The sequence below is a fragment of the Mastomys coucha genome, unplaced genomic scaffold, assembly GCF_008632895.1.
Source record: "Mastomys coucha isolate ucsf_1 unplaced genomic scaffold, UCSF_Mcou_1 pScaffold9, whole genome shotgun sequence".
Lineage (NCBI taxonomy): Eukaryota > Metazoa > Chordata > Mammalia > Rodentia > Muridae > Mastomys > Mastomys coucha.
Window position 1 is genome coordinate 51,375,874 of NW_022196915.1, and position 11,833 is coordinate 51,387,706.

Below are 11,833 nucleotides of genomic sequence, written 5' to 3' on the forward strand. Positions count from 1 at the left end.
AATTCAGCTATGTTGTGTGCCTGCAGCCATCTAAATGTAGCTTAGCATAGAAGTTGCTGCTTCTGCCATGACATGAAGAGACGCTTTTGTCTTGATGCTGCCAGAGATGTGCTCTGTGATAAAGTGCGCTGTCCAGGTTTGGGTTTGTCTGCCTCTTTCCTTGGTCTCTTGGCATTGTCTGCTTTTGGTGACAAGTTCTTACACACCAGCATATTCTGAAATAGGAGTACTGATTAGGGAGTTTTCTGTTTGTTTGTACATAATGCTGGCATATGAAAATGAATCTTAAAAGCAATTTCCAGACTCCTATATTCAGTGGTATATATGCTGGGTACAATTTAGTTTACTCTTTTTTTTAAAACTTTCTTTTTATTTAATGTCTGTGGGTGTTTTGTCTGCATGTTTGTGTATCAAGTATATGCAGTGCTCACTGAGGTGGGAAGAGGATGTTGAAATGCCTGAAATTGGACTTTAGATAGTTATGAGTGATTATATAAATGCTGGGAATCAAACCCAGCTCCTGGAAGAGTAGCCAGTGCTCTTAACCATTGAGTCATCTCTCTAGCTCTACACTTTAGTTTTAAAACAAGAATTCACGGGGTTAGAGAGATGGCTGAGTGGTTAAGAGTGCATACTGCTTTTACAGAGGACCCAAGTTTGGCTCCTAACATCCACATTGGGCAGCTCACAAACACATGCAAATTCATTTCCAAGGGGAATCCAATGTGGCCTCTTCAGGTGTCTACATTCCTGTGCATATGCATAAACATAGACACATGCCGATATTTATACATACAAAATTTTTAAAAATCAGAATTCAATAGTTGAGCATGGCAGCCAGTGTAGTCCTAGCATTCTGGGGGCAGTGGCAGGAGGATTGGATTACATAGCAAGGCTCTTTCTCAGAAGAAACAAAAGCTGCAGTGAGATTCCCTGGTGTTCTAACTTGAATGTTATTAGAAAGACAGCTCTAACTTTCATGTGTTGCTAGGACACGTTAGTCAGTAACATATGCTTGGTATGTAGTGTGACATTTCCAAAATGTTAAGTATAGTTCTGGCATAAGTAGCCACACTGTGTAACCTAACATATTCTTAGGTATCTCTTCAAGAAGAATAGAAAAAAGAAATGTATGTACAAGGTCTTATTGTTGAATGTTTCTACCAGTGTGTGCTTAATAGTGACCCTAAACTGGAAGCAGTTGAAAGGCACAGCCAATAATGAATAAACAAAATACAATATGGCAATAAAAAGAAACTCAGTGCTGATAACACACTCCTCAGGAATGAACTTCACAAATGTGCTACATCAAAGACACCTGATGCAAGAGACAATATTATGTACTTCTCTTCATATTAAATGTCCTGAAAAGACAAGGAGGAAAAACAAATGTGCAGTGGCATATGGTGGCCTGAGGCTAGTGTAGAATCTGACACATCATAGGCCTGACTATTGGGGCAGGAGGGAGTCTTTGGGAAGATGGAGGTGTTCTAAGCATCCGTTGTGGAGGTGGCAATTAGCCATTTGCTAACTATCAATGAATTCTATACACTTAGGATGGGTGAAATTCGTGTTATAAGTTTATAACTCAACTACACCTGTCCCATTTTACTGGTATTTGGTTGATGCTCATCTGGGATGCACTACAATGTGGAGGTTCATTCCTTGAAATTTTGAGGTTGGGCATGCAGAGGCTTTGTGAGTTGTAGAGAGTCAAGGAGATAGTGCAAATCCCACATGGAAAAGGGAGCAGGATAGTCCAGTGGCATAGTCCTGGCTCTCCAGGATTTAGAAGCAGGAAAATGGATTGAAGCCAGTGTGCAACACAGTGAGACTTCATTTCAAAACACAGAAAATGGAGTTATAGACAAAAGGTACTTTCTAACGCTTTGGCTTCTGGCAGGTCACACACATGCATCCACCCAGGAGCTATCTGGACTTGTAAATGGAAAACATCCCCACCCACCCACCCCAGTTAATTTTAAAATGCCTTGGCTACCTCAAAGTCTGGACTCTCAAACCTTTCCCTGCTACCTCTGGTCCAATTGGGGAAGTGACCAGTGGCCACTCACCTGAATTCTCACATGGCTGTTCAGCTTTCTTTCCTGCTGCTTCTGCATCCCATCATTCTTCCTCAAGTCATGACGATTCCGCTCTGTTCCTCACCCATGTAACTCTAAGGGTTCTCCCCCATGCCCAGCCATTGGCCATTGGCATGTTTATTGATCGATCAAAAACCAGTTAGGGACAAGGACCTTTAGCATTTGGACATGCAGATTCCCAGTTGAATCAAAGAATTAGAACAAATCTCCAATTTTCTAGTTCTTTCCATAGTGCTAGATGCTGTACATATACCTTCCATTTTTAGTAATCAGGACCAACTTGTTATGTGGCAGAGGCTCTCTTTGAACTGTTTTTTGTTGTTTCAAGACAGGGTTTCTCTGTGTAGCCCTGGCTGTTCTTGAACTCTCTCTGTACAACAGGCTGACCTCAAACTCAGAAATCTACTTGTCTCTACCTGCCTCTACCTCCCTGGTTCTGAGGCTAAAATCATGTGCTACCACTGCATGGCGAACTTTATTTTTTATTTTATTTTTAATTTTATTTTTTAAGTTATACATTTTTACTTACTTTGTCTGTATGTATCTAGGCATGAATGTGCCAAGGTCAGGAGCTAATTTCCAGGAGTTGTTTCTCATCTGCTGCAAGAGTCTAGGCATTGAACTCCGGTCATCAGGCTTGGCAGCAAGTGTCTTAACCCACCGAACCATGAACCATCGTGCTGCCCTGACCTTGAATTCTTAATCATCCTGCCTCTTTCCACAGTGCTGGGCTTACAGAACTTCCTTCTTAACTCTAGTAACTCTCTTCCTACTCACTTTATCTTCTCACGTTCACTCCTTTTCAGTCTTTTTTGAGCATATCTTATGATAGAGATGCACATTTACAATTTACTATTACTCTGTTGATACCATCCATTCATATTTGGGTTTTGGTAGCTTCATTTTTTTTTTAAATCTAAAATATTAGCTGGCCAGCCTCTGATTTCTAAATGAAGACCACCCACAGGAGCATGGAGATCATCTTTTTAGAGAATGCTAAAACAGGGTGCTCAAAGTTGGGGCTGTTGGCCCAGGGAAGCTGGAAGCAGGCTAACTAGAAGTGGAGTGTATACATAGTTTTCTTTTGTTGATAAATTAAGTAGTAAATGGAGCAAAATTAAGGGAAGCTGGGTGTCCTTTACCAAGGCCTGACTATTCTGGACAGAGTGGTGCAGAGGTTCAGGGTCAGAGTTTGTCATCAGCTGTGTTCAGCTATCTTTAGTCTTTCTAGCCAGACACAGGCCAGGACCTGGTAGAATTCCTGGTAGAGCACTGTTTCCTAATCTGATTTAGGTTGCAGATGCTAGTCTCAGAGTTTAGAATCTAAAACTCTATTGCTTCCTTCTTCCAACAAAATGAAACAAAAACCATGATCCATGTGACCGAGGTGAGTATTTGCTGAATGAATGACAATGAGGAGGAAAAGGAGCTGGTGGGCTTGAGAGACGGTATAGAGGTGGGAAGCACCCTTGCAGCCTTCACTGAACTGAGTGGTGGGTTTTCCTGGGAGTAGTGAGGCTGGCTGCATGTGGAAGCTGAATCTTCAGTCAAACCCAAGGAAGCCAAGGGGACTCCTATGAAGTAGTAGATTTGGGGGTGTGCTTATAGAAATGAATAAGAAATCTCAATTTTTCTCTCTTCACTAGTCAATTAAAACTGCAGACAACATTGCATCATGAAACAAGCCATCTCCCATGTATCAGTATGTATGAACACGTGTGGCACCCCCCCACACACATACTGTTGTTTTTTCTTTGAGGTTCCCAGGTTTCCTGACTTCATTCTGAATTCTAGATTTGCTCATTATGTCAGTTAGAGTTGATAGCAAATGACATTACCTCTGTGAATGTGACATTTGTGTTGGAGGTCCCTTGTTTAGTGTGGATGTATTTTATTTTATTTCCTTTTATTTTTAAAGGAAAATTTTTTACGTAGCCCAATTTGGCCTCAAACTTGCTATGGGGCTCAGGATGACCTCAACTACTGATCCTCTTGGCCTTCCTCTCCCAACTGCTGGATTTATGTGGTGTGCAGAATTGAACACAGAGCTTGGAGCATACCAGGCTGGCACTCTACCAGCTCAGCTAAGAATATCCAATTATTGAGTGGGCAGGTGGGAGCTGTTGGGTCATCTTCTTCACGGTATAAACAAGTGAGTTGCTTATGCTTCTTTCCTATCTGAGCAACAGGAAGTATGTTTACTGAGGCAGGGCCTGGTGAGTGCAGTAGCTGTGGCTGCTGGGGGGTTGGGGGAGAAATTGGCTAGATTTTCTCAGTGTCAAGAGAATTTCGAAACCTCAATTTCCCAATGTGAAACCTTCTAATTTTCCACTTGGGGTTGGTACTGTGAGGGTTGGACACAGTGCTTTGTGGGATATGTTGGAGATTGAGGTGCAGGATGAACTGGGAGGTTGGGAGAGTTAATGTCACTTGGTGACATTTTTTTCCCCCTGGTGAGTTTAGTTACAGTGGTCCACTAAGGAGGAAACTGCAGATTCAGATTCAGAGAAGTAAAAGTCATAAGTTTCCTCTACTAGTCCAAGAAAGTTCCAGGAATTTCTGTATGTAAACCTTTGTCATTTGAGTCTGTAGTTTCTCAGGTGAGTGTGCATCACTTATATGCTGTACAAGAAAGCACTGAAAGTAGATCAGTATTCTCTGGCCAAATTTAAACTTCCTATAATGAAGGCAGATTGGCTATTTAAAACAGTATTTTATTTTATGTATGTGTTTGTGAATACATGTACATGTATGTATCTGTGAAGAGGAGGCCATTCACATCCCTTGGAGCTGGAGTTACAACTTTTTGTGATCTGCCTGATGTGGGTACTTGGTTCTGAATTCCTGTCTTCATGGTTGAGCAGTAAGTGCTCTTGAGCCATCCCTCTTGCCCCAGGCAACGAATTTATACTCCTTCTGCTGGCAAGTGTATTTGACAGGAGAAAAGTCAGGTGGTTTGTTAGTGATCAGTTGAGTTAATTCATGATTCTTGACTGTAAGACAGTTAAATAATGGTGCTTATAGATAAAGGTTCCCTTATGCCCAAAGTCTTACACATTACAAAGTACACCTAGCTGTCCATAGTCATGGTCTAGGTTTTCTCTGCTCTGAGCCAGTGTGCTTTGTGTAGGGACAAGATTGTACTAGAAGAAGGTTGTTGAACATTTTTCTTGATTTAGAGGTGTTTTATCAAAGGACTGTGTGTCAGAGGTGGTGGCCTGAGTTTTTTAAAGGCAGTTGGAGCCAAGAGGGGTTTGCCACAGCTTTCAAAAAGTCCCATTGCTCGCTTGTTTGTTTTTAGGATTCTTCTTAGTTTCCTGCGATACCTGGTACATTCACCCCTGACCTTTTTAACTTTTTTATTTTATTTTAAATTCTATGGATATATTTTTTCTGTCTTTATATTGTGTCCTTCAGTTTAAAAGGTTTCCTAGTTTTGGTTTTTTTTGTTTTGTTTTGTTTTTTGTTTTTCGTTTTTTGTTTTTTCGAGACAGGGTTTCTCTGTGTAGCCCTGGCTGTTCTGGAACTCTGTAGACCAGGCTGGCTTTGGACTCAGAAATCTGCCTCCCTCTGTCTCCCAAGTGCTGGGATTAAAGGCATTGCCACCACTGCTGGGCTCTAGCTTTTTGACTATGGAATTTGCATTTTAATTTCTCATTGGCCTTACTGTTTCCAGGTGGCTTGAGGAAGGAGGGATGGTGGTAAAAGGTCTGTTCTGCGGAGACATAGTCATATGTAAGAGAATGTATCAGGAATGTTTAAGGAAATAGTTATTACTAGAGAAAATTTAAGCAAGCTGACAAGTGACAAATGAATAAGAGCCTCTCAGGTCAAGGCTGACAAAGTCATGCCGACCTGCCCAGAGCAAGCAGTGGGTGCTCTGTGTTGGGGAAGGGAAGCTGGGGGACTGGTGTAGTTTGGGTGTTGGGCGGGAGCCAGGTTGCCTACAGAGTGCAGGAGTTATTTACTGAGTAAACAAAAGCTTGTATTGGTCTCTGATAAAGAAGAACCTCATTCTCTAGAGGTCACAGGTTGCCTGAAATGACACAGCAGAACTGCTGTCCAGAGGATGGATGGCCAGGGTACAGTGGAGGTAGTTGGTCATTGGTATTGAGAAGGGCTCACTGTGGTGGGGGTTCTTGTGGATGGATCCTTGAGGGAGATGGTTTGGTTTCTGGTTTTCTGCTCTGTAGGAGGGCTTAAGGAAGCAGAGGTATCAGAGGGCAGCTGCAGTGATAGCGTGGCCTTGTATGGGTGTGGGAATGTGGAATATGGAAGTGCTTAGGTAGCCTGTGCTGTTCAGGCACCGCTTCTCCACCTGCCTTGTCAGCGTGATCTGCCCTGGGAAGCAGAAAGCTGCTGTGAACACAGCCGGATTAGACGCTCAGGGGAAACAGCTTCAGTGAGGCAGATCCTTTAATGGAGGAAACAAAGGTGACTTTACTTAGACCTTTGAGGGGGTGTAGGGACTTTGTGAGTGAGTGTACATCATTGTACAGGGCCAGGGCGTTGCAGGGCCAGGGCGTTGGGGATGCTCCATTTCCATAAGGAGGAATTCCAGGTGCTAATGGACATGATCCTATAAGAGAGGGGAAGTTTAGCTTGGCTACTGAGCTGTGCGACCTTCTGCGGTGGTGGTGGGTCACAGGGCTGCTTACACTGGGACATGCCGGCCCCTGACAAGGTCGTGCCCACCTGCCCAGAGCAAGCAGCGGTCCTACTCCTGCTGCTCTCAGAATGAGATTTTCAGAGGTTGTGAGCCTCTGGTGCTTTGCAGGTTATCACTGATAGGGATGTAATGGGTCTTATGGGTGTTTTCTTCATCTTGTTGTAAATAAGAAGTGTTGTACAGGACTGGAGAATACTTGCCTAAGATTTATGTATAAGGCTTTGAGTTCACTTCCTAGCATCACTCTCTCTCTCTCTCTCTCTCTCTCTCTCTCTCTCTCTCTCTCTCTCTCACACACACACACACACACACACACACACACTGAGGAGTTGTACAGAACTGAACAAGTAACCCAGTGAAGCATCTCATTCCTATGGGTTATCCTAGCCAGCTTTTCTCCTCTCCTTAGATAATCTATTGCTGGGACCAGACTGGTTGGCACAGCATTGGTTGTTTGTATAGTAAAGAGAAGTCCCACTTCTTACAGTATTCTCCAGTAGGTCTTGTGGAGTTCTAGTAGTTTGCTGGTGGTGTTTTCGAATACTCAGGTCTCTTTTGTCTTATTCTCCAAGCATACTTTCTCAGTGATGCTCAGTGGAATATTCCAGGTGTTGAGGGAAAAGGGAACTGAGCTTTTAATGACATAAGAACTTCTTAATGAGGTCTGCCTGTGAAGGCTGAGAAACATTCGTGAGTTCATTCAGTACAGGAATTTAGTCCTGTCAGTTTTATTCTGTGTGTAGAAAGGAGGTTGGGGGAGGAGTGACAAGAGAAAACTCAGTCATCATAGATTGTAGCTTGGTTGCTGGTACTGCCAGTTGAGTCCCAAAGAGGAAACAGCATCATTTCTATGGTGGCTGGATTAAAACAAGCTCTGTTTTCTTTTTTCTTTTTGTTTCTTCAGACAGGCTTTCATATAATGGACTGGCCTCTAATTGGCTATGTAGCCAAGGATGACCTTGATTCACCTCCTGAGTAATGGGATTTTAGGCATGTGTTCTCAGGGCTGGTTATGCAGGGTTATGTTAGGATGGAACCAAGGTGTCATGTTTCCTAGACAAGCATTCTATGGGCTGAGTTACATTCCAGTCTCAAGCTCTTTATGATATTTATACTTTTTAGAGTGTGTCAGGGTGAGATCTTGTTAAGTCAGATTCTGCATATTTAACTGTGATCATTTCAGTACCTTAAAGCTTTAGAATTGAGAGAGATGATTGTTGACAGGATGGTGGTGCAGCCTTTAACCTCAGCCATCATGAGGCAGAGGCAGGAGGATTTCTCTAAGTTCCTGGCCAGCCTGCTTTATATAATGAGTCCAGGCCAATCAGTAATATAGAGTGAGACCCCCCTTTTCCTTCCCTTCCTCCCTCCCTGCCTCCCTCACTCCTTCTCTCCCTCTCTCCTTTCTTCCTTCTTCTCTTTTTCTTCTTCCTCCTCCTCCTCTTCCTCCTCCACTTTTCTTCTTCCTCCTCCCCCTTCTTCTCCCCCCCAACAGTGGAGGACAGAAGAGATGATGGTGCTTGGATATCATTGGTTGGCAGTAATAATTGGTTGGTTTATAATTCATTCTTACATATTTGTGTCTTAAGTATGTGTAATATTGCATGAATTATTTTAAGATCCTATATCAATCTTATTCTTGTTATTGTCAGAGGAAATTAATGAAACATTCTCACAGTTTATCAACATATATAAAATCATTATAGAATGTCTTCATAACCAGTCTAGCAGTTAGGAATATAATTTGATTTATTTTCGTGGTATGATTTATGTTTTTTTTTCTTTAAACTATTTTTTATTTATTATATATGAGTACACTGTAGCTGTCTTCAGACACCCCAGAAGAGGGCATCAGATCTCATTAAGGATGGTTGTAAGCCACCATGTGGTTGCTGGGATTTGAACTCAGGATCTTTGGAAGAGCAGTCAGTGCTCTTACCTGCTGAGCCATCTCCAGCCCATGATTTATGTTTTAAGTGAGAAGTGAATACAGGTTCCCTAATCAATATCAGTAAAAAAGAGTAAGATAATAGTTTATCATAGGTACCAGTTTTTTTTTTCTGAAGTACTGAACCACTGCATGTCAGGGGTTAGGCGAAGCTCTTGTGGGACCCAGGGCCTTACATATGGTAGAATGGAGCTACGTCATGTCTTGTTTCCAAAGTCATCTTTTCCAAAACAGGAGCACCTTCCATGTTGATCCTCTGGATCATTAGCATTTTCATTTCCCGTGCTGTGGCTGCCTCCTCACTACTTGGGGGACATTAGTCACTGCAGGCAAGAGTCACATTTGGATGCTAAAGTTCATGATTGGGAGCGTGATGAGTGGAGGGTCTACATGGTTTCAGAGCCAGCTTGTTAGACAATATCAAGGACAAAGGGAGGAGTGGTAACATTGAGTATGGAGAGTGTTATGCTCCTGCCAGCCAGGAATGATACAATGAGAGACATGCACATCTGTTATTTGTGTTGATACTTGCCACGCACTCAAGCTGACTTTGAGTCATGAGGAAGCATTAGGTATCTAGTCCGAGGGATGATCTGCAGACAAAGTAGCCAGTGTTCTAAATGTTCTAGCCAAATTGGCCTGGGTTGGAGGGGACATGATGACTTCAGACAGTCCAGGACTCTGGACCAGGAAAAGTACACCCGTGACAGTAGTTGACAAAATTTGAATATGATTGGGTGTTATTTAATAGATTGTATGTTGACAGGTCTGTCCTGACTTTGGTCACTATTAACTGGGGTTCTATAAGTCATTAGCATGTGTCAGAGCTTGAACAAACCTGTGCAGGAGGAATTCTTTGCACTATTTTTGTAAGTTTGAAAATACTTAAAAATGAAGTTAAGCAACGAGAAAATTAATACAGCAGGGCTAGGAAGTAAAGGCTGTGGTGGGCATGCTTTGTGCTAGCACTTTGGATGGGTCAGGAACTTTTCTTTGCTTCAAGATTACCTTTAGTGGGGCTCACTGAGGATTCTGGGTAAGGGATCCTGAAACCAGGGAGTAGTAGCTACATGGGATTTTCAGCTCTCTGTTGACAAGGTCTTGTTAAACTAGCTAATTAATTAATATGGTTATTTTGTATGGGGCTTTAATTATGTGTTGGGGTGTCCTGTGACCATGTAGGTTACCTGAGCTTTGCTTGTTGTGGATCCCAGGCTCCCTAGCTGGAAATGGAGCCTTGTAATTAACATAATGGTTTCTGTCTTTATTGGGTTGCTTTGAATCCAGATGAGTCCATGGATTCTTCTGCAGTGAGTCATATATTCAGTTTGATACTTATTGGTTGCATTTTAGGAAGAGCTGATTTTAAAAGTTTTTTTTTTTTAACATTTTACTTAAACTTGAAATATACTCTTGTTCAATGTATAATATCTTATTGTTCTCAGAAAAGACAAGATTTTTCATATACATATTGAATACCAAAATATTGGCTTAAGCCCTATTTGGGAGCCTTGTGGTAGGTTGTCTTAGATAGCTTTCTTTTGCTGTGATAAAGACCATGGCCAAAAGCAACTTGTAGAGGAAAGGGTTTATTTTATCTGACAGTTTACAGTTGTTGTCCATCTCTGAGGAAGGCCAGGGCAGAACTCAAGGCAAGAACCTGGAGGCGGGAACTTAAGCAGAGGCCATGGAGGTGTACTGCTCACATTGCAGCTTGCTTCTCATGGCATGCTCGACCTGATTTCTTATACAACTCAGAACCACCTGCACACAGTGGTTCTGCACCCCTCACATCAACTATTAGTCAAGAAAATTCCCCCACAGTTTTGTCTATAGGCCATCTGGTAGAGAGGCATTTTTCTTTTCTTTTTTTTTTTTTTTTCACAAGTAAAAATAGTACGTTTATTGACAGTTGTACAAAAGATTCCAAAATATTTCATCATTGCAGTAAAATGTAATTTAAAACTAATAAGTGCAATACACTGAATAAATGTCACTCATGAACAGTCTATTATTTCTTACAAAGTCCTCAATTAGGAACAGCAGGTATAAGGTGTGTATTTTCTAACATTTGGTAGTTTTAGCCAAAAAACCCTGGGACAGTAAGATCTGAGTTTCAGGCCCCTTACCTCTCACATAAGGATCCTGGACTGACTACCCTGGAGCATGCTCAATCTACATGTTCCTATCATATTGGCATTACAATTCTATTTTGTGCCATGTTGCATGATTTGGCTTTTGTATTGCATATGTATGTATTTGTGGGACACAGAATGATGACTAGATAAACCCTGTCAAGATTGACGTTTTAACTCACTACATTTTCCAAGCCAAAACCCCAAATCCTTCTAGGCAAGTGGCAGAGCATGTTTCCCAAGTACTTCTCTATCACTTAACAGAGGAGGTAAGACTATCCCAGACAGTGGATGGTGATCAGCAGAGACAGCTCAGGCTGGGGCTGCAATTCTATGTGACTTTGGGTCACTGAGAGAGCCCAGGTATCATTGCCTGCTCCATAGGTCTGTGTTTTGACACAAATAACATCAATACTTCAAAGCATTTGTTGCAAACTTTAAACCACCACATAGATACAAAGGAATTCTGTAATCAATATAAGTTGACTTTTCTTTGATTAAAAAAAAATCTGGATGTTTTAGAAAATTACATGTCCTTAGTTATCACTACTTGAAAACCAAGGTGGCTGAGCCTTTGGTCACCTGACCTCTTGCTGTCACCCTGGTCTGCATGCTAACGCTTTAGATTGCATCGGGCTTGAGATTCAGATTATATCCTCTAACGGGTGGCAACCTGACCTGAAAATGGAGCACCCAAGCTTCCCAATCCAGTCTGTCACTTTGGCAACAGCAGCAGTCACTATTCACTTTCAAATATTGTTCCAGCCAGGTCAGCCATGAGCCTCATCTCATCCCTGGCCTTTAGTCTCTGGATACCTGGGTTGGACCCGGAGAAACTCATGCTTGTCAAAAGCTCCATCAGTTAATCTCAACAATCAGTCGGTTCTGCCTGGACCACTTGGTGCTTCACAGTTTATACTCTGCTGCCACTTGGCTTGTTTTGGGAATAACATTTCTCTTATAAGCCAGATATGGTGAC

The 11,833-nt window shown here is 42.1% G+C and overlaps 1 protein-coding gene across 3 annotated transcripts in view; it reads left to right on the forward strand.

The window, feature by feature from the left end:
* Kif13b (kinesin family member 13B) overlaps positions 1-11,833 on the forward strand; it is a 169,918-nt gene that overhangs the window by 45,510 nt on the left and 112,575 nt on the right. The gene's annotated exons all lie outside the window — the stretch shown is intronic.